The following is a 27,406-nucleotide window of genomic DNA, read 5'->3' on the forward strand; positions in this document are numbered from 1 at the left end:
ATGCATAACCATATGTCACCTTGGAGATGTCAAATAGGCATCTCTCTCAGCTTTAATGCATCTGACTAAAACATGGTAGTTTTGGATATAATTCATGTAAATGTGCATGATTGCTTGTTTTTCTAAACAGTTTATATATTTAATATTCTTAATTCTTCTACATTCCATCGGCTTTGAGGGTATTAATTTATGATATTGACCATTTTGTTCATGCTGTAAATATGGATATTCTGTACATTGTCTGTGCAGCTTTCTAATTACTTAGTTGATATCTAATTAGCTATTTGACAGAGGAAAGTAGATAGGGTTTCCTGTTTTGGGGGGGACTGGGCAGAATAGATTTGAGAGATGTGTGTGGCATGTGGGTGTCATGGCCTCATTGGAGCCCAGCTTGGAAGAGAATGCATCGGAACTGGGATTGTCTGACAAGGATGGCATGTCTCTCTTGGTGGGTTTGGAGAGGCCAGGGACTGAGGATGATGCTGTCTCAGGCTCCTCAGGCATTGGAGGATGTGGTTGACCAAATGGAGAGCTGCCTGCCTTCACAGACACAGGGGAGGATTGGCTATAGACAGGCAGTGATGCTGATAGGCAGCAGATCTCCTCTGATGTGGAACAGCTGCCTTAGATCAACTGGATCTAAGGGCAAGGAGAGCGAAGTGTAGGCAAGCCCAAAGAAAGGCTGCAAGGCTACTCCAGAGGAGGTTGCCCCCCCACCTCACAAGGAACACCTGGAGTGGAGTAACCCCTCGCATACTGGATATAAATTGTTTCAACTCCTACGCTCAAAACGACGCTATAGAGCACTGCACACCAGAACCACTAGACACAAGAACAGTTTTTTCCCGAACGCAATCACTCTGCTAAACAAATAATTCCCTCGACACTGTCAAACTATTCACTAAGGCTGCATTACTATGACTATTAATCTTATCATCGTTCCTATCACCCATCTCCTCCTACTTATGGCTGTATGACTGTAACTTTGTTGCTTGTATTCTTACAATTTATATTGTTTCCTAGTATGATTTGATTGCTTATTTGTACCCTACGACTATCATTAAGTGTTGTACCTTATGATTCTTGATTAATGTATCTTGACTTTTTATGTACACTGAGAGCATATGCACCAAAGACAAATTCCTTGCGTGTCCAATTACACTTGGCCAATAAAAGAATTCTATTTAAGGAAAAGCCATGGGAAGGTAATCTTTGCCAGGAACAATTGTTTGCTTTGGCTTATACTTCCCCAGCTTTGACTCATGCCTGTTTGCCTTGCTTCCCTTGGAAGATTGCTCTTTGCCTTTTGCCTTGGACCTAGCCCTTCTCTTGTGGACTACTTTTGACCTTTGCTTCACTATGCCTTTGGAACTACTTCTTGCATTGGACCTTTACTTTGTCCTGAAGACTGCCATTGTCTTGTGCCTGGACTCTGCCTTGTGGACTGGACTTGGAACCCTGGATCTTGCCCTGTGAGAGTGATCCTACTCTGTGGGCTTCATTTGTACTATAGGGGACGTGTTTGGGGGGCTGAGGATGGCTGCTTTCAGGGTAGCGTAGGGGTGGAGCCTTGCTGTTCATTGGAGGTCCATTTGTTGGAACATTCGTTGAGAAAAATAAAGGACTCCCCAGAGGCCTGCCTTGCCATGACCATCTGGGTCATAACAGTGGGTAACAAGATGTTCAGATGTGCTCTATGGCATAAAAAGAAAGGCAGAAAGTAATAGTATAACCAGGTCTTTATTTATTTGTTAAAAAAGAATGGTAGCATTCTAGTTTCACCTACCTTTACTCAAGTCATTACCAACCCTATCACACTCATATGGCTTCCTATCCTGGAACCTTAAATGACTTAAATAAATTTCTTTTGGGTCAAACTTCAATACATCTACAGTATGTCATTTTCTTGGCAACAATGCAAGAGTGGCTTGTCATTGACTTCTTCCAGAATGACTTTAAAAAAAACTTTCTAATTTAGTTAATAGTCTCCCATCTAAATTCTAACCAGACGCACCTCTTATTTAGCTTGTAGCCAGCCAGATGCTGCTCTCATTTGAGACCAAGTAGAGCAAGGTTTCTCAACCTTAGCAACTTTAAAACTGATTGGGGAATTATGGGAGTTGAAATCCACATGTCTTAAAGTTACCAAGGTTAAGAAACAATGAATTAAATCAAGGCTATCAAAGTTGCAGCTCAAGGGCCGGATGCATAACGCACTGGCCACGCCCACTCCTGGTTTAGCGAAGGGGAAAAGGTCCTGATACGTTATGTGATGCTGCTGTGACGCCATGAGTTTGACACCCCTGAACTTAAGAGTCGAGGGTGCAAAAGAGAACAGCAGTCCTACATTTCAGGTACAGTAAATGTATAGAAGGATCTGTCCTGTTTTACCTCCATAGTGAAAGTTATAGGACTTTAGAGCAGAAGTGAGTAATGTTTCCAAAATTCTGCTTGGACTAAATTGGAAACAGAGTGAATCCTTCTGTTAAAAAATGGAAGCAATTGAATTCCTTTTTCTTTGTCAATCTGAAGGTTTAAAAAACCACAGAGAAGGCCCTCCCCCGCGGGCCCGCCAGCCGACATTGTTTAACTGACGGGACCCAGAGGAGACCAACTCTGTGGGATTTTACCGGTCGCTGGGAGCTATGTGGTAGAAGGCGGTCTCGAAGATAGCCTGTCCCTGAGCCATATAGGGCTTTAAAGGTAATGACCAACACCTTGAATTGCACCCGGAGACCAATAGGGAGCCAGTGCAGCTCGCGGAGAATTGGTGTAATGTGGGTGTATCTAGGCACACCCAGTATAACTCGCGCGGCTGCATTCTGGTTTGGGAATAAACATCAAATCATTGTTATTTATTTGAATTCATATATTGAATAAATTCTATGAATGTATTGAAATTCATTGTCAAAAGTCTTGAGTGGCTGTTGAGTTTCATAAAAATAATGCATGATTCATATAATTACTATATTATGAATTAGCTTTATTAAAGGAGTGAATGCATTTTAAAGGTTTCTGACAAAAAGAAAATGAAATGTGAAGAAATGATTTTCAGGCAGAATAGTTACATTCAGTGCTTAAATGAACAATTATTGTTGGACATTCTCTCACACAATATTAGCTCTCAATGAAAGGATTCAGGTCCCTGACACTTTTAATTGGCTTGAACTGTAGCATAAATGAAACTGGAATCAGGAGCTAATTCTTTCCTACAATTTTGGTGCCTTACTACTATGTATTATAACCACCCAGAAGCCTGTGAGTTCTAAAATCAATAGAACCTCCTGCATACTTGGCTTACTTTCTAAGCCAGAAATTAACATCAGAATTATGCACTTTAAGCATTTCCTATATTCTTAAATTGGTTTATTATTATTTGTAAGCTATTCCATTGCAATTCATATATTAGGTGCTTTTTTGTAAGTGAATGGTCTTAAAAGGCAGCTTAAAATCTCTTAAACTAAATGTACAATAAATATAGTTTAGCACAATATATTCCAACAGTGCTAAACTATTAGACTTCTGTAAAGCAGCATGGATTTACTTAACAAAAAGTGGGTTCCTCAGCACACATTGAAAGGTTGAAATCTTTGGGCAATGCTTCTGCAGAGGGCTCCACTTGGCCTTTTCCAGTACCATTATGTCTTGAGAGGACAGCTGTGAAGGGTATCACAGGGTAACATATCAAAAAGGTTGTTTTATTTCAGTCAGCTGTTGCTTTTTGAAACAGGTTTTAGGAGGTGCTTTATTCAAACTTAATTGAAACTAAACATTATTTGAAAATTTCCTCAGCCCTATAAAATATACACATCATCTGAAGTAGCCATGTATTCTAAATGTATGAATCTGAATCCCGTAATCAACTGCAAACACACCTTTTCAGCTGGAACTTTTGCTAATTTTAATTCTGGATAAAGCAAACAGTCTGGAGTTCAGTCTTTGTAGCTATATACCAATGTTGGTGAACCTTTTCGGCACCGACTGCTGAAACAGGAGCGCGCGTGCGTGCCGGAAAACAGAGGAATAGCTGTCCAGTGCGCATGTGTGCACCAGAAAGATGATCTTCTGATTTCTGGCATGTGCATGCACACCAGCCAGCTAGTCTTTGCGCACACATGCACACGCCAGAAACAGGAAGACCAGGTGGTCGATGTGTATGCACGTGTCGGAAACCGGAAGATCGTCTTCCCAGCATGCACATGCCCACTGGGTGGCTGCTTTTCTGGTTTCCAGCGCTCCCACACGCATGAAGACCAGCTGGCCAGCACGCTGGAACCCAGAAAAGCATTGGGTGATGGCTTGCGTGCCCAGAGAGATTTCTGTGCGTACCACTTCTGGCATGCGTGCCATAGGTTCGTCATCACGGCTATATACCTTGTGGGTTCAGATAAAGCCTTGGCAAAGCTCAAATGTGGGAAGTCTTAGACCCTGACATCCCAAAAAACCTCAGATCTTCACTATTGCTAGCTTGCAGATGCTTCTTTTCTCATGCTTGGAAATTTCCATAATGTTTTTGTACACAGAAAGTTCATTACATTGGTGGGATGTGATGCCCTGCTCTTGGTAGTGACTACAGGGAGATTCCATATTACAATGATACCTTCACTGAACCACTTATTAGCAAACTCTCCTATCCAGCAAAATCCAGTTACAAATCCAGTCACTTAAACATCTAAGGAGTTTTTTTTAAATTTAAATTTATGCATATAATTGTTGGAAAAAAAAATCATCATTTCTTTATATTTTTCTTTTATTCTGCACTTTTGAATTTGTTCTTTTTAAAAACTTTTCTGTATCTTAAATATTAATTTTTGCTATTTTTATCTTTTTTGTTTAAAACTCTAATGAAATTATTGCAAAAAAGGATTACAACCGTTTTAGCTGAAGCAATTGCCCAATTGCCTTTGGAATTTTTTTTGTTTGTTCTATAAACATCTACATTAACTCTGAATTAACTCTTCATTAACTTTTATTTCAGTTAGTATACAATTCCATTGATTTTTGTTCTTTTGGCCATTGATGGTTCAGCAAATAAAATAAATAAATAAATAAGTATATATCTTAATATCTTGTCTTTTGCCAGTTGGAAGAACATGGAAAAGTTAAAAATAGAACAGTAAGTAAAAATAAAACTTCATCTGATCTCAGAGAGTTACCATGAGGAAGAGAGGGCTGTAAAGCACTATAAAGTGGTATATAAGTCTAAATCAGGGGTGAAATGCTACCGTTTTGGGCTGGTTTGCCCGAACTGGTAGTAAAAAATGCTTTAAAAAGTAAAAAGAAAAAGTTCCAACAATCGCACGTCACACAGCTGATCTTCAGAACTTTTTTTAAAAAAAAACTTTTTAAGCATTTTTTTTCCAACCGGTTATCTGGAACCGGTAGTAAAAAAATGCTAAAAAAAGTTCCAAAGATCAGCTGTGTGACGATCAGCTGTGCCACGTGATGTCAGGTTCCGAGTCAGGATGTTGAAGTAAAACACCAGATCACAAGATGGAGTTTGTAGTAAAGGTTTATCTTCCTAGATTCGGCACGTTCCAATAATCACCCAGCGTTTCTGTGAAATATTGTCAGCTCTAACCCTAATGTGCTCCCATCACTGTTTTTATCCTCTGTGCACGCCGCCCCTCTACTCCATACTCTAACTCCACCTCATAGTCCAGCGTTGATTGGTGTGTTCCAGCTGCTCCACCCATCCCGGCATGGATCGCAATTAATCCAGGGCTGTCAGCCCCGAGAAACTCTCATTAACACTGGCTAAGGTGGTTGAATCGGTTTTTGCGCAGGTGCAGTTCCATCCACCTCTCAGCTTAGGGGCAGCAACTCGTCCGACGGTGCTGGAGGACACAGAACACCCCGGAAATGGTGGGGAGCGTCTGGTGGGGAAGCAGGGGGCGTTATTGTGATTGTTTCGATTCAGGGAAGCAAGGCAGCATGATTGGCTAGTCCCCCTCCTCTCCGGAATGACAGTCCGGCGGCGATGCGGGGCTGACACGTGATTTATATTCACTAGAAAGCAGGAAATCCTGCTTTCTAGTGAATCTAAATCACGTAGCACAGCTGTTCCCCTTCCCACTCTTCTACTTATCTCTGCAGACTCAGAAAAGGCTTCTTAGTGCCTGTGGTGCGCATGCGCGCAACGTGTGAGTTTGGCACATATGCGCATGCGAAGCAAACTGTTAGCAGACTTCAGAACATTTCATTCCTGGTCTAAGTGCTGTTGCTAAGTGCTATTGCTAAGAAGCAGAATAAATTCTTGTTTGGTGTCCTCAACTTATGTATGATGATTCTTGGCTCAAATGATGCTGCTGAAAAAAGTGACTTACAACCCATTGTCACACCACTTCTATATGGCTATGTGATCTCAAATTGGGTGCTTGGCATCTGACTCACAATTGGCTCATGATCGTTGCAGCATCCCGGGGTCACATGATTTGCAACATGCCCGGCCGGCTTCTGATAAGCAAAGACAGTGGGGAAATCTGGATTTGTTTAATGAGTGCATGATTTGCTTAATAATCATGGCAAAAAAGGTGATTAAAATCAGGTGTGGTCACATGATTCCTCACTTAATGACTGTGCTGCTTAATGACAAAATTTCTGGTCCCAATTGTGGTCGGAGTTGTTGCTAATTTTCATGCTGAGTATATATACTGCTGAGTTTAAATGTTATCCAATAGAACACGGGTGTCAAACCCATGCCATTACGTTGCCGTCATGTGATGTATCATGACATTTGTCGTGGAGCTGGGGTGGGCGTGGCCTGCACGTGATGTGTCTGGCCCATGGGCTGCCAGTTTGACCCTTTTGCAATAGAAACACAGTATTCCACTAGAGTAGAATTTTTTTAAAAATGAGGAAAATGACACTTCACTGTAAAGATTCATTTATTTTGTCTGTCTTTCTATAGATTTTATAGCCTATCCCAATCTTTAGACTGGGCAGGGTGCAGTAAATTAAACAAATAGATATTAAACAAAGCAAAACAAACTGTTAAAAATATCATCAATTAAACCTTCTCATCATAAAAAATGAAACTTGGCACCAATCCAATAAGGTTGTTCATTAACTTATTTGTACAAAAAAATTCATATACGAACTATTTCTGAAAGCCCATAGTGGTTTACAAAATACAACAGATATGGAATAAAAACAAGGAAATAGAAAAAAAATATAACATTCCCATAATCAGACTAATAAAAGCAATATAAGCACTTGATAACTTTGTAAGTATAAAATGGAAATTCAGAAAATAGCTTTCTTACTGACAACTCTATTGAATTTCAGAACAGCACTTCTAATATTAATGGTCTTCTCATTTTAAAGTATTGATTCCATTTTTTCCTGAAGCTTATTATAGCCCATAATATTATCTTCTCAGTCCCCCCTCCCCCTCGGTGTGTAATTTGTTTTAAATTAGGTTTTCCATGCTTAGGTTATACAGAGCTAAGTGAAATTAAAAATCATTGTCTCTCTTCCTGTCCAGTAGCGGATACATTGGATGCAATCCACTAAAAGTTACTAATATGCATTCTTCATTAATTCCACTGAGATTGTAGTAAAATCCCACTCAAAATAAACTGTGCTTGCACATCAGAGGTGTTCAATGAATTGTATTCATCCTTCTTTAAATTGCTACAGTTGTGGGTGAAGCCAAATTTTACCCATAGAAAATTTATTTCCCAGCAGGGTTTTGCTAGATTGCCCATGTGAAGGGAAAATGCTGAGTCTTCAAACGATGGTTATTGCTGTAAGAAGTAGTTTGGTAGTTGTGTTTCTTGATTTCCAAAGAACTGATGATTGCATACAGGTGTTTGCATTTTTAATACTGCAGCATTAATGAGGCAAGTTGAGATTTCAGCTACTAATCTTAGTATTAGAACAAGTCACCCCAAGAAATATCTAGAACAAACACATCGAAGTCAAGATGACAGATATTAACTAGGACAGATGACCTGCTCACACAAGGAAGGATGGATTGTAAACTAATCAGAAGCTGATTAATTGACAACAATTTTATCTATTCAGATTTTATGCACTTACAATAGCGTGGAAATTAAAGCTGTCTTAAGTACCCTAAGGAGACTAGAAAAGTAGGAAAATTATTATTATCATCAAGCATATTTCTAATATTCAGGACAGATTTCTTACACAGTTACCTCAGCAAATGTTGTAAGTCTCCTTCTAAAGTCTCCTTGCTCTGATTTTCTGTGCGGCCTATGATAATTTTCAGAACTAAGAGGTGTTATGTTGTGATCATTTTAGGATAGTGAATCAGCTATGCCAATTCCAGGAAGCAGTCAATTTGGCCAAGGTGACATTTTAAATTACTGTAATATTTTCTACAAAACGTTGCCAATGAAAAGTCTATGAAAATTAAGACTGGTCTGGAATATAGTAGTAATACTATTAATTAAGCCTGAATGCTACAGTCATAGGTTTCTCTTATTGAAATAGTGACTAGAGTTGTATACAATTTATTGTATACAACAAATCGCCATATCTTTTACCTTAAACTGTCTACTGTGGACCTTTCATGTTTCTTAATAGGTCCCTAAGGAGGCGTGCATAAGTGCACCAGCGTGCCTGCCGTCCCTGTCCTACTGTCCCCATTTATATGTAATCATTCTATGTGTTTATGGCTATGTTTTGCCTATTTATATCCTTTTATTTGTGCCAATTTTTTTCATGTGTCCATGTCTATGTCTATGCTGCTACTTGTTCCCTTGTACTTGTTGACAAATAAATAAATAAATGAATAAATAAATTTTATATATTTAATTCTTGGGGGAATGGCCTTTAAAGTTCTTCATGTTTGGAAATTTGGAATATGAATTCTTATGAAACAAGCTACTAACTGAGATCTCCAATAGAGGTTCTATTAAATCTTAATCTGACTAGGGAATTTTCTATAGCTACAACCAGGACTGGTACTTAATATATAATCTCTTTCCTTCTTTAAATGGTGGTTCATTGTTATTAAAATCATTTTAGGTCATGGTGATGCTTAAAATTATCCTATCCTAATATTAGATATAGTATGCCACCTCACTAGGTAGAAGAAAGAAGTCCAAGATTGTTAAATGCTGATGTTGTCAGGCTACTTTAATAAATTCTGGTCAGCCTTAAAGAACCTTACAACAAGGAACATCTTCAAATTAACTAGTAAAAGACCAGGAAAAAAACAGCATTTGCTACAAGCTGTAGAACTGGATACTCAGTGATAAAATTTGGAACAGGTTAACTAGTTCAAATTCAAATTCAGCTAGTTAGAATAGATCAGAGATGGCAAACCTATGGCACGTGTAAGAAAAAAAAAAGATTTTTGCCTTCATTGGCCCCCAGGAGCACTCTGCAGGCCTCCCAAACCCTCTGCGCACCCTGTTTTTACGAAAAATGGGTCCATTTTTCTCAAAAATGGGATGAGTGGGGCAGGGCTTCAGGAGGCCAAAAATGGCTGTATTCGGTGTATAAGATGCACCAACATTTCCACCCTCTTTTTTGGGGGGGGGAGGAAGAAATGCGTCTTATATTCCGAAAAATACAGTAGTTAAAGCTTGCTTCCTTAGAATTTCCCCTGAATGTTTACTTTGCACTGGCTTTGCATCCCGGATGTAGAATAAATTAATTTCAAACTGGTGGAATCAGAGGATAGTTCATTCATCCCCAAAATAAACCTGCTCACTATTTCCTTGCATTTTAAACGCCTAAATAGAGGAGGCCATTTTCTAAAGCAAGTGAGTTTTTTAAATATTGCATTGAGGAACAGAATATCCTTGTGGAGAAGGAACAAGAGAAAAAGTTATATAATGTTTTATATGTTAATTTTATAATTCTGTTTTTGCTGAAATTCCTAGGTCACATGAATTTATTTTATATTTCCTTGCTTTTTATCAGGTAAAAGGCCTTGAGGACAATGTGGCAAAATTCTGCATGATACTTTCCAGTTTTAGACATGAAATATAATCTTGGCAAGTCTGAGCACTGTCTTATGAGCCTCGGTAGAGCACATCCAATTCTTATGAGGAAAGTACTGAGTAGTTTGCAAGCAGTAACACAGAAGTGTTATTTTTATACTATTTACTCCCTTTAGATTATTTTATGTAAATATTTTATTTTGCTGACCTTTGGCTATGATAAAGAATATATATATTTAAAATATCATTGATCTGTTTTTAATTTGTTGGAAGCCATCTGATTGAAAATTCTGTTACTCATTTCGAATTCTGTTAAAGAAAATTGTGATAGAAATATTTTAGATAAACTGACATGGTAATTAAGTCACATTTAGGACCAGGGCTGTACATACTTCAAAGTGTTTCCTTAGGAAGAAGTACTTTGAACAAAGTACTTTGTTTATCAATTGACCTTGTTTCCGAATGAGTTCTTGTTTTTCAGCCTGCGAATCACCTACTCTTCTTTTCATTCTTATTCCTTTCTTCTGTTTAAATTTATGACCATATTTCCTTCAGGGACATAATAATCACCTTGTCAGCATGTGATAACTAAACATTCCACTACAGTAACACATCTCTTTAATAGTTACCAGCACCCTACATCCATAAAGAAAGCCAGTATGGTGTAGTGATTAAGATACTACATTACGAACTAGGAGATCCTGTTTTAGTCCTCCTTTATAACTAGGTGAACTTGAGCAGTCACCCCCTACTCTCCCATAATCAGTGTCAGGCTCTGATTTAGTTTATCAACAAGATAGTTGATAAACAAAACTTATTGCATTATGCATTGATAGCTTTGCTAAACAAACAGCGAAGAGCACAGTGAGAAGTAGTGGACCCAATAACTAAGTGGGACAAATGTCAGGAACATTTATATGGAACAATTATTGTTCCATTATATATTACTAATATATTGATTAGCATCAATAACAAAAATTCTACCAGTTATGTTGTGCTGCTTCAGGATCAGGTCCTTAGGGCAATGTTCTTACTCTATTATTGCTTATCTGCATTTTATTGTATTAATCTCCAGCTCAGAAGGAAACACTGTGAAAGTAATTCTGAGATATTAATGCTGGAGAATTCAATTTTACAAATTTTAGATCGCTAAACCTACTAATATGTCTGACAAGAATAAGAAAAAAAAATCAGTGAAACTGATTTGTAAAACTAGATAACCTCTAAGAGCAATCAGTAGTGAGTAGAAAGTATCTTCTGTAAGAACAACAAATATTTCCAATTGAGAAACAGTTGTGTTTTTTCTCCCTTTTTTCAGGCTGTTGTTATTGCACAAATTGTATAAATGAAATACTAAGCATCCTGCAGTCAAGCCTGATTTTTTCTTACATAAGCATATCATGGTTTTTGAAGGTACCCATCCAAGTTCAATGCAAATGCTTGGGAGTGGTAGACACTTCTTACAATATCTGCCTTGAAAATCTTCATCAAAGCTTGATAAATAAAAATATTTTCAATAAATCAACAGCATTTGTGTACTTAATAAATTTGCAAAAAAAAAATATGGCAAATTAAGTCTGTATGAGTAACGAGACCATGAATCACAAGATTATGGGTGCTGAATTGAGATTTTGCAGAAATCTGGTGTTTGGGATTTTTCTGAGAGTTTTAGGAAAAAGGACAGAGAAATTATCTCATAAATAATTATAACTGCATAAAATTTGCATTTTTTAAAAAATATGGAGACATATAGACTTAGAAACAATTACTATAATGAAATCTAGTGTATTTCACTCCAGAGTGGAAAGATTTTAGTAAATTCAGTTTTCAGATTACTTATTGTTCTGGTTATGTTGGTTGATGAACAACGCCAAACCTAGATTTGATTCATTCAATGTTCCTAAAAAGATCAATATGGAGAATGAATTCTAAAATACAATTTTCAGTCAAAATCATTTTGTGGAGAAAAGTTATATAATTTAAGAGATCTTGACAGTGTTCACAATATGACAATATATCACTAGTCAAGAAGGAAAAATCAATATTAATGCCCATATTGTAGTGATACAGCTTTGAAGTTTAATTCTATTTCACAAGCAATAAATCTATGCACATAGCATTTATTAGTTTACTGGGAAAATGGGATATTATTTTGGATTATCTTCATCAGTGATCTGTTGAGCATAAACCAAGGTACTGACACAAATTTAACCTGACCATCTAGATTCCTAGGAGCTATTCATGTGATCTTCTGTTGAATTTAAGTTGCCTCTGGGATAATCAGTAGTGTTTGAAATCACTGCTTCAGAAAGCACCTTTGCTTTCCTGACATTTATGTCTAATTCTCTGAATTAGACAGAAGTAGACAAGATTTGTCACTTGGACAGAAGTGACAAGATTTGTTCTAGGTTTGTCCTAGTAGCACTTTAAAATATATTAATTACATAGAAGTTTTGCTTATTTAGTTGATTTATATACTTGCTCTCTTAAAACAACTCAGATGCTATACAATTAAAAACAAAGCAAAATCAAGACTATTATAAAATATGAAAGACAGTAAAACAGGTATAGGAAATTCCCCCATCCAAGTTATCAAACAAAACAAATATATTTTATGCCATCACAAATCCTCATCATCAAAATAAGGCTTTATGAAATGCAGGCAGAACTCTCTCATAATGTTCCAGTTCATTTGGAAGGGTGAAACTCTATTGAGAACTAGAGGGGAAAATTTTTGGATCCGGGAAGACTTAACATCTATAGTTAGTCTTATTAAGGTAGAAGCTAAGTCTATTCTTCTGAAAAAAGGTAGATTTTGGGAAAGGGGGGTCAAATTATTGGGGGGGGAAAGCAAAAATGATTAATTAAACTCAAAATAAATATCCTTTGATTTTGTTTGTATAAGATGCAGTAGAAAGAAACTTTGGTAGTCTTTCTGGGTTCAGTAATTCTAACATACAACAATCAAAGCATTCCTGGAATCCACGCTGCGTCTGTTTCTTGACCTTGTCTATCTCAAATAGCTGACTTGAATGCTTCTGTATTCTCTCATCAGACAGGCATTGGACTTTGCCTTCTAGAAATAGAAAATGGCAATAGATCCTCAAGGCATGCTCCTGTCTGCAGAACAAATGGCTGACACATTACTACAGCATCAACTGCAGTTAAATAAATAAACAATGAGTCCGCACTAGGCCATGATTCTGCCCACACAGTGATTGGCTGGGAGTAATCTTACCAATTGCTACATAGCCAATATTGCTTTGTTCTCCTGGAAGCTGGCAAGGGACCAAGATAAATTCAGGACTTCCACAACACAGTGTGAATTCTTCATAGTAAGCTGAGTAATAGAATTTACAACAAATTGGACCAAAGTGGCCTTATTATCATGATGGTGGGCACGGCAGTCATGCCTGGGAGTGACACTGCCTTGCTCCAATGAGACCGAGTCTGCTGTAAAGTTCTTAAGTCCCGCCTCTTCCTGTGTAGTCCAGTTTTTCGACTTGGTCTTCTCTGCAGTCGTGTCTGTAGTTTCTCTACTATATTTAGAGTATTTATTCTGCTATTTTATTTTATTTTATTTTATTTTATTATTTTATTTTATTTTATTTTATTTTATTATTTTATTTTATTTTATTTTATTTTATTTTATTTTATTTTATTTATTTTATTTTATTTTATTTTATTTATTTTATTTTATTTTATTTTATTTTATTTTATTTTATTTATTTTATTTTATTTTATTTTATTTTATTTTATTTTATTTTATTTTATTTTATTTTATTTTATTTTATTTTATTTTATTTTATTTTATTTTATTTTATTTTATTTTATTTTATTTTATTTTATTTATTTCTAATTGACTCTAACTGGAGCGAGAAAGGCTTTTGCCAGACCCCGCTCCGAGCCGCTTGAGCGGCTTCGGTCTGCCGGCTGGCAGAACCATTGGAATTTTTCTTCCACCCACAAGCTTGATCCGTGGCATTTCTGAGCCCATAAAAATCATTTGGAGCCTTGTGGAACCGTTTTTTGGCAATTCTGGAGGATTTCTGAAGGGCTGTGAGCTGTTTTAAGGGCTTTGGCTCTACAGCTGATTGGCGTGAAGTTCTTACCGCGCCTGTGTTTGTTGCGCCAAGCCGGACAGCTAGCGATCTCAGCGTTCTCAAAACGAATACAACAGCAAGTATTTGGGAATTTTTCTATCAACTTGGCTCCTGTAATCTGTTATTTGGTGGCTGTTTTCTCTAATTTGTGCTGTGGGAGGCTTGTGTGTCTTTAAAAATATCTGGAAACTTAAATTGGAAAACCAAAATGGCTGACGCTATTCCTTCTAAGGCTTCTCGCACGTCATCCAAAAGAAAACAACAGCATGGGCCTGACCCAGGGGAGGGCTGCTTTTCCCACACACACTCTTCTGCTAAAATAGCTCGATCCTCTGCCTCTAAAGGATCTAAATCCTCTAAAGATGAGGAAAGACGCCACAGAGCCATGGAAAGGGCTTTTAAAAAGGCTCAAGCTGATAAGAACAAAGCCCAAGGCCCATCCCAGCCTTCCTCCCTCTCTGTAATGGCTCCTCCCACAGATGTTCAAGCTACTAGATCACAGCCATCTCAAATACCTTCTCTATCTATCAGATAGATCATTGCAAGGTGATACAAATTTGGTAGATGCTTCCACTGTTTTTCCAGTGTCCACAGCAGAGTCCAGCATTAATCAAGCTGAAACTCAAGATGTTACTCTGACTGCACCTGCTCAGTCAGGTTCTGAAATTGAGGTGTGTGTGTGTATGTGTGTGTGTGTGTGTGTGTGTGTGTGATCATTCTTCTCCTGCCCAAGATGTTCCAGAAATTTCTCCTGCTCTAGCCTCCCTCATTTCTATGGCCACCCGCCAGGGTATTGCTGAAGGTCTTCATCAGCGGGCTCCTTCTGAGGCTTCAGAGATGCAGAGCCATCAGGGCCATTCTCATAGGCATCAAGAGTCCGGAGGTACTGTAATTCATCATGAGGCTCATGACTCTCCTCAATCTGATAGTCAGGATTCACTATCTGAGGGTGAGATCATTCCAGATCAAGAACTTTCTGAGGATGAAGGCCTAGAACCAGACCAACCGGCATTTGTGGGCCTATTCAAACCTCAGATGTTTAGATCCTTGTTATTCAAAGCTCAAACCACTACACGTATGGGTGTTCCCAGTTCCAGTTCTGGTTCCTCTTCTTTGTCCTCTGATCCAACAACATCTGTTTTTCTGGAACCCACTGTCCAAGCTGAAGTTGTTCCTGCTCCCAAGCTGTTTTCAGACGTAGTTCAGAGACAATGGAACTTCCCAAGTACAGATCCTCTTCCTAATTCACTGGACAAACGTTTCTATAACTTGGCAACTGACTTTTCAAATATATTACAGGTTCCTTCTGTGGATTCTCCTGTAGTAGCTTTGTCTTCATCGTCTCTAGTTTCAGGCCCAGCTGAAGAGGTTTTGCGCCCGGAGGACAAAAGAGTGGAGCAAAGTCTCATTAAAAACATCAGGCTTCTTCCTGGTTGGTACAAGCTTCTTCTGCGGCCTTTCTTCAACCGCGCTACCATCCTGTGGCTGAAACAACTCCAGGAGAGAATTCCAGCCATTGATCATAGGTCTCACCAGGACTTAAACAAAATTTTGGCAGCAGTGGAATTCTCTGCAGATGCCATCCTCAATGCAGCTTGATTTTCTGCTAAAGCTATCGGTTCCTCAATTACATCCAGGCGTCTCCTCTGGCTCAAAAATTGGCAGGCAGATCAAAGAGCCAAATAGAGCCTAGCTTCTTCTCCTTTTCAGGGTGACAAGTTGTTTGGGGCTCCTCTAGAACACCCCCCTGGTAAAGACCATCGTAAAACCTTATCATCTATTTCTAGGAGGTCGGAGATCCGCCCACAGACTTCCTTTCGTTCGGGATCCTTTCGTGCCCCAGTTTCCAGTTTCTACCAACAACGTTCCACTTGGTCATTTCATCCACAAGGATCTCAACAACAGGACTCTCAGGTCAGACAGGGGTACAGGTTCTCCTCCAGGAGACCATTCAGAGGCTCCAGAGGCCGGCCTTTTTGCCGAGCCCATTAATTCTCCTCCTGATTCTAGGATTGGGGGCAGGTTATCCTTTTTCGCTGACATATGGGATAACACAGTTTCAGATTCTTGGGTTAAAGATACTATTAGATTCGGCCTAGCTCTTGAGTTCCGCTCCAACCCCCCCCAATTGTTTTCTGCGCTGTCCTTTGTCCTTGGATAGAGCCAAACGTGCTTGTGTTACAGCCACCATTGAACACCTTTTGCTGATAAAAGCCATCCAACCCGTCCCTTCCCTCCAACGGGGTCAGGGATTCTATTCCCGTTTATTCCTAGTGCAGAAACCTTCGGGGGATTGGAGGGCTATTCTAGATTTAAAATCTTTGAACCGGTATATAATTTACCGCCGGTTCAAGATGCAATCTCTCCACACTATTCTTTTAGCGACAAGATCTGTGTATTTTTCATGCGGACAAGGTGGTCCTGCGTCTGGATCCGGCATTTATTCCCAAAATGAACTCTGTCTTTCACAGATCGCAGGAACTTGTTCTTCCCAATTTCTGCCCTTCTCCTTAGCATCGACTAGAACGGACATGACACACTCTAGATGTTCTTAAGTTCTACATTGCCCGCACATCTTCTTTCCGTCACACAGAAGCCCTGTTTGTCGCCTTCCAGCCCTCGTCTATGGGTGCAAGCTGTCTTCCTCGGCCATTGGCTGGTGGATCAGGGCTACCATAGCTATGGTGTATTCAGTCCAGGCCTTGCCGGTTCCCCGGAATATTACGGCACACTCCACAAGGAGCACGGCCATATCAGCGGCCTGTCCACCAAGGCCCCCCTGGAGGAAGTTTGCAGGGCGGCCACCTGGTCCTCTCCTACTCCATTCATCCGGCATTACTGGTTGGATACCTACGCCTCGGCTGATGCGGCATTTGGAAGGAGAGTGTTGCAAGGAGTACATCTGGAGTACTCCTGATGTACTCCGGCCTGATCCCACCCTATAGGACATTGGCTTTGGTATGTCCCAGGCATGACTGCCGTGCGCACCGTCATGAGAATGGGCGTTGGTCTATCCTGATACGCCCTTTCTGTGATAGGTGGGCACGGCAGTCAGCCCCTCCCTCTTGGGCCGTTCCCGGGCTTGGGGGTGGGTGGCAATCTCATGTATGTTCTAATTTTTCAGACACGACAGTCTGCTGATCTACCTCGTCTCAAAACTGGATTACACAGGAAGAGGCGGGACTTAAGAACTTTACAGCAGACTCAGTCACATTGGAGCAAGGCAGTGTCACTCCCAGGCATGACTGCCATGCCCACCTATCACAGAAAGGGCATATCAGGTAAGACCAACGCCCAGTCTGCAGAGAAAAGGAGTGGCAAAGGCTCTGCCAATCATTGAGAGCAATGATGCATTGTTAGGTAATTATCAGAATTTAATGTTAAGGTTAAAAGCAACTTTTGACAATTCATCCAGAAGACCAACTGCAAATTGGAAGAGCTGTAAGGTCAAGCAAGGAAATCAGTGCATTTATGAGTATATTATTTAATTCCAATGGTATACTGGAGATGTGTGTTGGAATGATCTCTGTTTGATAGACAAGTGTCAGTAAAGACCTTGTTTACCTAAAGATAAATTAGGAGATGAATTAGTAAAATAAGGCATACCAGAAAATTTGGAAGAACTTCTTAATCTTGTCTGTTAATCAGGGGACAATCAGAGGAGTTGAGGCACGGGGTGGATAGTAGGGGGAGGTGGTTTTATAACTTTCCATTGCTTGATCTTCTTGTCTAATACTTTATTAGGCAAAATATCTCTTTGTAGGAATCTCTCATCTCTGTAGCAGGAAATCAATGTGGACATCTCCAAAGCAATCAGAATAATCCATGATAAGAGAAAAATATACATCCCCCAACTCCATATCCTGTTGCCACTGTCTTGAGACAAAAATCTGGCCTAGTGTGTAACCCCTATTGTGTGTTGGGCTGCCAATAATTTGGGTAAGGTCCATGGTTGCCATGGTGGTTATGAACTCTTAAACTACATCAGATTCTGAGGCCAGGCATAGCAGATTGTATCTCAGTAGCATAAGTATAGGAAACTCACCGCCAGCCCAGTCACAGTGTCAAACATGTCACGCAGGAAAGCTGCTGCACAGCAGAAAAGCTGGTATAAGAGCAGCAACCCATCTGTTCCCTAGAGCCCAATTTATATTGATTTTATTTTGATATTGTTGTTTCTTTTAGCCATTATTGTCCTAGTAGCATATGTGGGAAAGACATTCTGCTTCTCATTTACTCAATAGAGAAGCTGATCATGACCTTATTTAATAATGACATTATATGAGAAGATGCAGTTATATGAAAAAGTATTTACCAGTTTTGAATGTATTTTGTCTTTGAATGTTCATCTGGATCTATAGATAGGACTAACTATAGAACCAAAGTTTGTTGCCTGCTTCATTTACTTGGTAGATATCAGATATCAAGCATGGAGGAAGTAATGGCTTAAATTGAGAATGCTTTGCTGCCTCAGGACCTGAGTAATTTATCATTACTAAAAGAAGCATGAATTCTATTTTATATAAGGGCAATTCTACAGGGGAATAACAAGTCATCTTGCCATCAGCTAAGGCTGAAGCACAAGTGGCTCAAAGCAATGATCCTAGAATAATTAATTATATACAGAATTTTTTTTAGTATGGATAAACTAATTGTATTACTACTATGTGATTATTATTGATATGTACACTATGATTGCCACTATGATTATTGTTGTATTCTTACTCAAAACTAATTGTACCTAGACAACACGTCACTCAGAGAGATATAGTTTTTTATGTATATTAAGAAAAATGTATTAATAAAACATACACATACACACACACACACACTGATCTTAGAAAATAGAATCTCTGTCTGTCTCTGTTTCTCTCTCTGTTTTTTTTTCTCTCTCTCTCCTTCCCGACCCTCTCTGTGTATCTTTCTCTCTACTTTATTTTGAAATCCAAACTTGAAATAAGCAGTTCATGGCAGAAAACTATCAAAAATCACTAATTTGAACCAAGCTGTCAGAGAGCAGTGGGCCAAAACCCATTCCCAGAGATGTGACTAGCAATAGCATTTAGGCTTATATACTGCCCCACATATATAGTATTTTACAGCATTCTTTGGGCGGTTTCCAATGTAGAAGCAATATTTGCATATTGCTCCCAACAATCTGGGTCCTCATTTTACCAACTTCGAAAAGATGGAAGACTGAGTCAATTTTGAGCCCCAGCAGGATCAAACTCCAGGCTAGGGACAGAGTTTGCCTGCAATATTGCACATTAACCATGCACCACACGATGAAAAGCATTGGATTACAATTATTGCAACTAAACCTAGTACAAATGATTGGATCTAAAGAAGTGATTGCGTGTTGAATGAATTTTGTTTATGAAAAAATGAAAGCACTGAACTTTGGGGTTGTTCATCCTTTATCATGAAGCTCTGATACCTTTTAGTGGCAAAAATTTAGAAAATTCTAAACAGAGTGAGTATGTTGCTTTTAAAGAGATACATTAGGAAACTACTTTTATGTGTTTAATTAGAGAATAAATTTGGCTCGCCAGTGATTACCAAAGCTTTATTTTATTTTAGTCTACGACATATTAATAATGCTCTTTTCCTTTTCTGTCTTTAATTTTAAACTTTGCCCAGTTATCAATATTGTCTGTCTTCCCCTTTTTCCTAACTGTGCTGCTTTCCTAATACAGAAATGAGTAGTTAATCTTTACTTGCATTTTGCCTTCCTTTTCTTTCAGTTATTCTATTTTAATTAGAGTGTGCATATGTATATAGGAAGTTTTCTTTAGAACAGGTTTTATAGACAAGAGTTTAGGAGCAATTCAAGGTGCTAATCATCACCTTTAAAACCCTACATAACGTGGAATCAAGTTATCTGTGGGACAGCTTCTTTTTGAGAGTATCTGCCCATCCCACCAGAATGGATGTGATAGGCATGCTGCAGATTTATTTCCTTAAATGCTGCTATCTTGTAGGGTCCTCAGAAGTGTGCCTTTTCTATTGCAGCCCCTAGCCCAGTGATGGCTAATCTTTTTGCCATCGCGTGCCAAAAGTGGGGGGAATGCGGGGGGGTCACTCGTGCACGTGCCCACACCCATAATTCTATGCCCCCCACCCCCCGCACATGTGCACGTGGCTCCCCCTCCCGCAGTCCCCCCACTTTTGGCATGTGATGGCAAGGTAGGCCCATCCCCAGGCTCCAGAACCTTTCTAGGAGGCTGGGGAGGGTGAAAACAGCCTTCCCCATCTCCCCGGAGGCCCTCCGGGGGCCAGAAACAGCCTTTTTCCTGACTTCCAGTAGGCCCAAAAGGCCCGAACATCAGCTGGCCAGAGTGTGCTTGATCCCAGAACTGAGCTCACATGCCCACCGATATGGCTCCGCGTGCCACCTGTGGCACGCGTGCCATAGGTTCGCCATCACGGCCCTAGCCTATGGAATTTCCCCCCCAACCCGATCTGACAGGTTACCATCCATTTATCTTTCTGAATCTTCTTCCAATTGCTGATATAGGGTAAGGTCAGATGGGAACACGAGTTGCATCAGAGAAGTGTAGTTGTGGCTCCAGGTTTTATTTTGTTTATGAATGTTAGATTATTTTTATTGGGTATAAAAATCTGTGGGAGTGTCAAACTGGATTTCTTTGAGGGCCAGATCAGCATTGTAGTTCTCCTCTGTGGGCGGGGGTGGTGGGGTGGGGGCGGGACGGATGCCTCCTGCAGCACCCTGCCAGCCAAAATAGGGTGTGGGGGTCCGCATGCAGCCCCTCTGCCCCTCGTTTGCACCCTCCATGGCCTTCTGCAGCAGTCTGCTGGTTGTTTTGGGGCCATTTTCCAGGCCACTTTTCGGCCCCTTTTCGGGACGTTTTCGGCTGACAGTGCTGCAGGAGGCCATGGAGGGTGAAAATGAGTGCAGTGGGGCGCACGCAGCCTATTTTAGCCGCCAGAGGCACCGAGGGCCGGTCCTTTGATATTTCCAGGCCAGCCCTGTGGGCCAGGTTTAAGCACCCCGCGGGCTGGATCCAGCCCACGGGCCTTTTGTTTGACACCCCTGGTGTAAAGCACCCAGAGTTGCTTTTAAGATGGACAGTCCTATAAGTGTTTTAAATAAAATAAAATAAAATTTTAGAACCTGTACCTTTGAAAACTTCACTATATTACTTTCTTTTCAAGCTTTTTTGGTGTCAGATAGTCATGATATTAGTTAGGTGTGCTTGTTTTGTGTTTCTTAGAAACCTTTCTGAATAATTTCCTGTCAAGAAATGTATCATTCTTCAGTTTGAAATGAACTATGAATGAACAATATTTTGACAAAAGTAATCCTAATTAAATTGCAGAGCTCATCACTATCAATCTACTGAGTAATGTGAAGTTTATTTACAAGCCTTCCTTTGCCTTTGTAACAATTGTTCACCACACTTAGAAGTTCAAGCCTGCAGCATTTTGGGACATACAGCTAAGAATCTATAGATTACATATTTAGGAAAGTTAGAATTTTAGCAAAAATAAAAGGTGGTTAGGTAAATCAGCAAAATTATTTCGAACACGAATTAAAATAAAATATGTCACATTCAGTATGATGCTTTTACAAAATTTAATCTGTTTGATTCAACTAAACTTTGCTTGTCTTAACTTTTATTGGTGCCATGTCTTACTTCTTCCCCAATAGCACAATTCTTGAACGTTTATAAGGGCTGTGGTGAAAACTCTCTAAATCAGCGGTGTCAAACTCGATTTCATTGAGGACCGCATCAGGATTGTGTTTGACTTCAGGAGGGCTGGGGGGCATGGCCAGGGGGGCATGACCAGGTTTGCATCACTTGTGTCAGGGGGGCTATGGTGGCCTGAGCGCTTTGCCAGAAAAAACGGTCTCCTGAACTCTGTTTTGGCCACAATGGCCTCCTGCAGTCCTCTGCCAGTGAAAACTGAGTCTGGGAGGGCCATGCGTGGCCCTCCCAAGCTCAGTTTTCGCTGGCAGAGGCACTGCAGACTGGTCCTTCACTGTTTTCAGGGCAGCCCCGCAGGCCAGATCTAAGCACATCATGGGCCGAATCCGGCCCCCGGGTTTTGAGTTTGACACCCCTGCTCTAAATGGAAAGGAGGCACAGTGTGGTTGCTTTGCTTTGAAGGCTCCGTGGGTCACTTTGGTGTTCGTGTGCTTGGGTGTGCATATGCATGTATGTGTGTGAGGGTGTGTGCGTGCCACAGCTACTTTGCTTTCTTGGAGGACCTAGCAAGGAGTTCCTGCAAATGCTGTGCGTAACCCTAAGCTTTAAGCATATAATATTGTAGCATTTTATTGTTTTGTTAGAAATGTAAAGCCACATTATTACTTTATTAATGATGAAATTTCTTAAGTGTATGAACCCTTAGCCATTATTAAAAGGATTTTGTTGTCATATCAAACATTTAAAAAACTGTTTTAGTACAGCCTGCATTGGTGGGATATGTCAATGCTTACATATAAATGATAATCTATAATTGTATCAAATTGCTATATACCTGTAAAAGATTTCAGAGATCCTTTTGCAGCTAAAGAGAGGGGTATTTTTCTATAGCACCACCCTCTTTGTGGATTTCTTGCTCTGAAAAAGCATAAATTGAAATAACTTTTCCAAATAACGCTTAAATAGAGCTTGAACTGATGATAGATTCATGGTTAGAACATTGTTTTGAGTAGTTCAAACTTGCTCTCTTCCTTATGCTTTTCTGAGAATTATTGTTCCAGGTGTGGCCCATGTATAGTAGTGTCAGGTGGTCTAAACCTTTTGCTGTTGCCTTTTCTTTTGAGTTAGGATTTCCCCTCTGAGCTTCTTTTGATCTTTTGGTTTTTCTTGTCTATTTCTTGCCCTTTGCAACATAAAAAGGATGGCAGATCCAGTGATGTGCTAGTGACGTTTAACTCTTACTCTGTCAGCTCTGCTGCAGCTGCTGGCACACTAGACATGGTGGCTCAGTTCTGCTCTCAACCACATCACAAAATTCCAGAAAATTTAACAATCAGCTCTTGTGAACTGATTTACTATTTACTATTTTGCTATTGCCTTCTTCTGGATTTTATTTTAAAATTCCCATCTAGATGGAATTTTCTAAGTGTCTCCCATCCAAATACTAACCAGGTCCTATCTTACTAGCTTTCTTGAGATCATACAAGTTCATCTGCTTCCCCTTGCTATGGTGTCCTCTGGTGCCTTGAGCTGTGGAGTGTTCTGACAATGGTGGTAATATTCTTTTTCACCATGTTGTATAGTATTTTCCCTAGCAAGCAGATGGTTTCAAGACTGCTACAGTGTTCTTTGGGACCAGATTTTTGGGGCCACAAGCAGGGACCGGTTGTTGTCCTTCTAATCGCTTCCCAGTGGAACTTCTTGGCCTTTGCCATCAGAATGGCAGAAGGCCATCCTCTTTTCCTAGATAGCATTGGCTGCCAATCGGTTGGCTTCCACTTTCACTGCTTTGGCTTGCATGGCTTATAAATCCTGGCTGAGCCTGTGATAATTGGGTTCCTCTTAATTATTGTCTTTAATCTTAGGTGTAAAATTCAAATATTAATACTCTGATTTTGTCTTGCGATGAATGACATAATTGTGCTTATACCATAGATGTCTGCAGATTGATTCCTTTCATGCAAACTGGAAGAACAGAGCTAGGAACAACACTGTGATTTGTAGTCAAGGATGTACTTGATATAGTCCCTAGAGAAGGTTGTTGTATGTCTTTGTTTAAAAAAACCATGTTTGTTTATGTTATTTCGGGGAATTTATAACATTGGAAGGAATGGCTAATTTATTGAAGGAGAGAAAAAAAATTCAAAAAAAAAATCTAAGCAATAGAATGAAATGAAATAGGAGGGAATTTTAATAAGAAAAAAAGTAAATATTTGCATCTTTGTAAGGGAAGTGAAAGGCAGAAATTCAGAATTAAAGAGACTTGATTTAACAGGAGTGTTCTTGTCAGATACAAGTTAAACATAGCCAGCAGTGTAATATCAGGTTAGTTGGACAGTGCATTATAAGAGTCAATACCACAGAAAATAGCTGTTTTGTTGTCCTGTGCCCTGGTCCTGCCAATTTGGAAAACTATGTCCAGCTCTGAGCACCATTGCTTAAGAAAGACAGCAACAAATTGGAGCCAGTTCCGGGGGGGGGGGTATCTAAATGGTGAAGAGATTGGTAAACAAACCCTCTGAGGAAAGATTGAATGGCCTTGAGGGACAGGAGGAAGAGTCTCTATAAGGCAGTGGTTAGATAAAAGAGTTGGCAGCAAGAATGTAACATAAGTAAACATCTCAGAGCTTCCCTCGTTCTCTCAAAGATAAAGGGAAGGAACAAGGAAGTACATTCAGACTTGCAAGATTCTGTTATTGTAATTTTACAGTAAAGTAGCATTGACCTACATGACATTTGTTTCAGTCTGGTCTACATTGAAAGGCTGATAGGAATGGTTAAAATATCTGGATATGTTTTACCTACAGAAAATAAAACAGAGAGGAAATACAACATCAAATATCTGAAAGGTTATCACAGTGGACTTACCTGTTGCCAGACAGTAGGATTGGAACAAAAGGCTTAAAATTATAAGAAAGTAGATTCAGGCTAAACATCAGGAAGACATTTCTAACTGTGGTTGAAGTGAGGAGTTCTTCACTGGAGGTATTCAAATAAAAACTAAACAAATTTCTTTCACAAATGTAGTATTATGGTCAATCACTGACTAGATGAGACCTTTAATGAGACCTTTAATTCTGTGATCATAAATACTTTGGTCTTAAGTAAATGAATAAGATGAATGTCATGTTTATTTATTTATTAATTAGTCCAATTTATATGCCGCCCTTCTCTGTAGACTCAGGGTGGCTTACAATGCATTATAGCAATAGCCTGCATACTTTTTTGTATATACCTGCTTATTAGGGCTTTTGCCCCCCCCCCAAGCGGTGTTGTTCTATACAAAGTTGGCTTATTGCCCCCACAATCCGGGTCCTCAATTTACCTACCTCGAAAGGATGGAAGGCTGAGTCAATCTTGAGCCTGGTGAGATTCGAACTTGCACTAATTACAGGCAGCTGGCAGCTAAGTGCTAGCACTTAACAGCACTTTAGTCCACTGCACGACCGAGGCTCTCACTATATTTGCCTCTCACTATGTATATAAAGATACTATATTCTATTATTTAATAATATTTTATCTTAGAGTTTCCAGTCAAGTTGCAATCTTTTCAAATAATTTGCATTATTTATATTTACAATCTATTATAGTTTGTTCTAAATATTCTGCTCGGTATTGGACATGCAGACTGTATCACTGAATCACCAACTGCTGTGAATGCTTTTGGTATTTGAATTGTTTAATGGTTTTATGGAGAAATGTTAGTTGCTTTCTGCCAGAAAAGAATTTATAATACTGCTTTGTTTTGTTTTTACAAGTGAAGTTTAATGTAATTGAGCTGCTGCAGTAGAGGATGATTCTTGCTTAAATCTAGAAACAGATCCCAACCAATTTATATAGTATAAATGTGTTCTGTTTAGAATAGACTTTCCTAACTTGATACTCTCCAGATTTATTGGAGTATACTATAATCCCAAAATTCTGTGGGCTTTCTGGGAGTTGGTCCAACACATCTGGGAATTGCCTGCCTTTGTTTTAGAAACTCATGGGATTGTTGATTCAGTGATAAACACACTGGGTCTCCAGTTTATGTCTGTCCAGTTCTTTGGCAAACAAGGACTAATTAATTAACATACTGATGATATCTAAAAGGTAACTTGTCACAAGGATTATTTTTCAAATTCCGTGATATTTCAATTTTTAGAAACACGTGTATTACTTTAATAGCATACTCATTTTTAAAGTATGAATGTTAACTCACACAATGTATCATCATCCATGGAGAAGTGGATTTAGATTCAAGGCAACCGTAACAAAGATATAAGAAGTATGTTTGTGTATAATGGGGCTGTCTGGTTGCTAGTGGCTAGAGAAAGTACCAGAAAAAGAGGAAAAAAGTGCAAGAAATGAAAGAAAAAAATAACTACTAACTTACTTCCATTTCTTTGTTTTTCTGCCAATGAGAGAAATACGCTAAAGAGGATAGAGAAAGAACACAAATGACAGCAAAGCTACTGTCCAACTGCCTTTTTCATAGGAAAGCATTGTGGAGATTTTTTTGGGGGGGGCAGGAGATCTCCCCCATTGTCAAATGCAATCTTTTGTTGGCTTCTCCTACCACACCAGATTGGGCCCAAAATATTATCCTGATAAGAAACAGACCCTTTCTTTTCAACATTTCACTGAGTTAGAAAGAACATATTAGAATGTCCTGGTTCATATGAAGAAGAAGCAATGTCTATACTATAGCGACAAAATTAAGAACATTTCATACTAATCAGCAAAGTTAAGTTTTCAATTCTATACTAATATGGTCACCCAACAAAAGAAATTAACAAAGCCTTAGATTTAGATAAAATTAAGAGTAGTTTAATGTACTCCAAACTTCTGTGCTCCTTTGGCACTGACTGTGTACATGAGCTTATTTGAAGGCTGTAATGAGAGAGTGTGCCCTTGACCGAAGAATGGTGGTTACACTCTTTCTATCTGGGATAGTTGTCTGCTTCTGCTAAGCGCACAGCTTCAGGAGAGATGTATATGGAGCAGTGAGGGAAGAAATGGACACCAGCCTAGCCCAGCTACATCAGCTGAAAGTCACCCAGCTTGCTGCATGTTGAAGGCAAGACTAGAATTCACACTCACCCAGTTTCTTGCCTGATGGCCTAACCACTATACAAAATTGGCTCTCTATAGTATATATTATTCCCCTTGACATTTAAAATGTAAATGTTCTACAAATATTTGATGTACCTGTAAATATGTCTACACTTTGCAATGCTAAATTTAATGGAAAAAAAAAGTTTATTTTCCCTCATTTCCATCTTGTCATCTGTTGAGTTTTACTCTTATGGTAATCCTGTTCTGTGTATGCTTCTTTTCTCCTTTTGTTTATTTCAAATCAGACCCACAGCAAATGTTAAGTATTTCATCATTTTAGACAGTTGGTATAGATTATGTGGGAAATTGCATACAAATCCAGCATAGCTCAACCTCAGTGATTTGAGAATTGCACTAAATATATATCATCTTTACTTCTTTGAATAGTAATTGAAAAACTAATGTTAGAAATTTTGTAACTCATGTAGCATAGCAATCAGGTATCTTCATTTCTGTTCAGCAAAAGAAGCAGTGTTGGGACATACTTACATAGGCATTTGATTTTATTTATTTATTTATTTATTTATTTATTTATTTATTTATTTATTTATTTATTTATTTATTTATAATAACTTACTCTGGGCAGTTTACAATAAAAATATAAAAACTGGTATAAAAG

The 27,406-nt window shown here is 39.1% G+C and overlaps 1 protein-coding gene across 1 annotated transcript in view; it reads left to right on the plus strand.

Annotated features, from left to right (window-relative positions):
• Positions 1 to 27,406, plus strand: part of NALF1 (NALCN channel auxiliary factor 1) — a 428,526-nt gene that overhangs the window by 23,105 nt on the left and 378,015 nt on the right. The window lies entirely within an intron of this gene.

Source organism: Pantherophis guttatus, chromosome 5 (assembly GCF_059756535.1).
Source record: "Pantherophis guttatus breed Tessera chromosome 5, ASM5975653v1, whole genome shotgun sequence".
In the NCBI taxonomy this organism is placed as follows: domain Eukaryota; kingdom Metazoa; phylum Chordata; class Lepidosauria; order Squamata; family Colubridae; genus Pantherophis; species Pantherophis guttatus.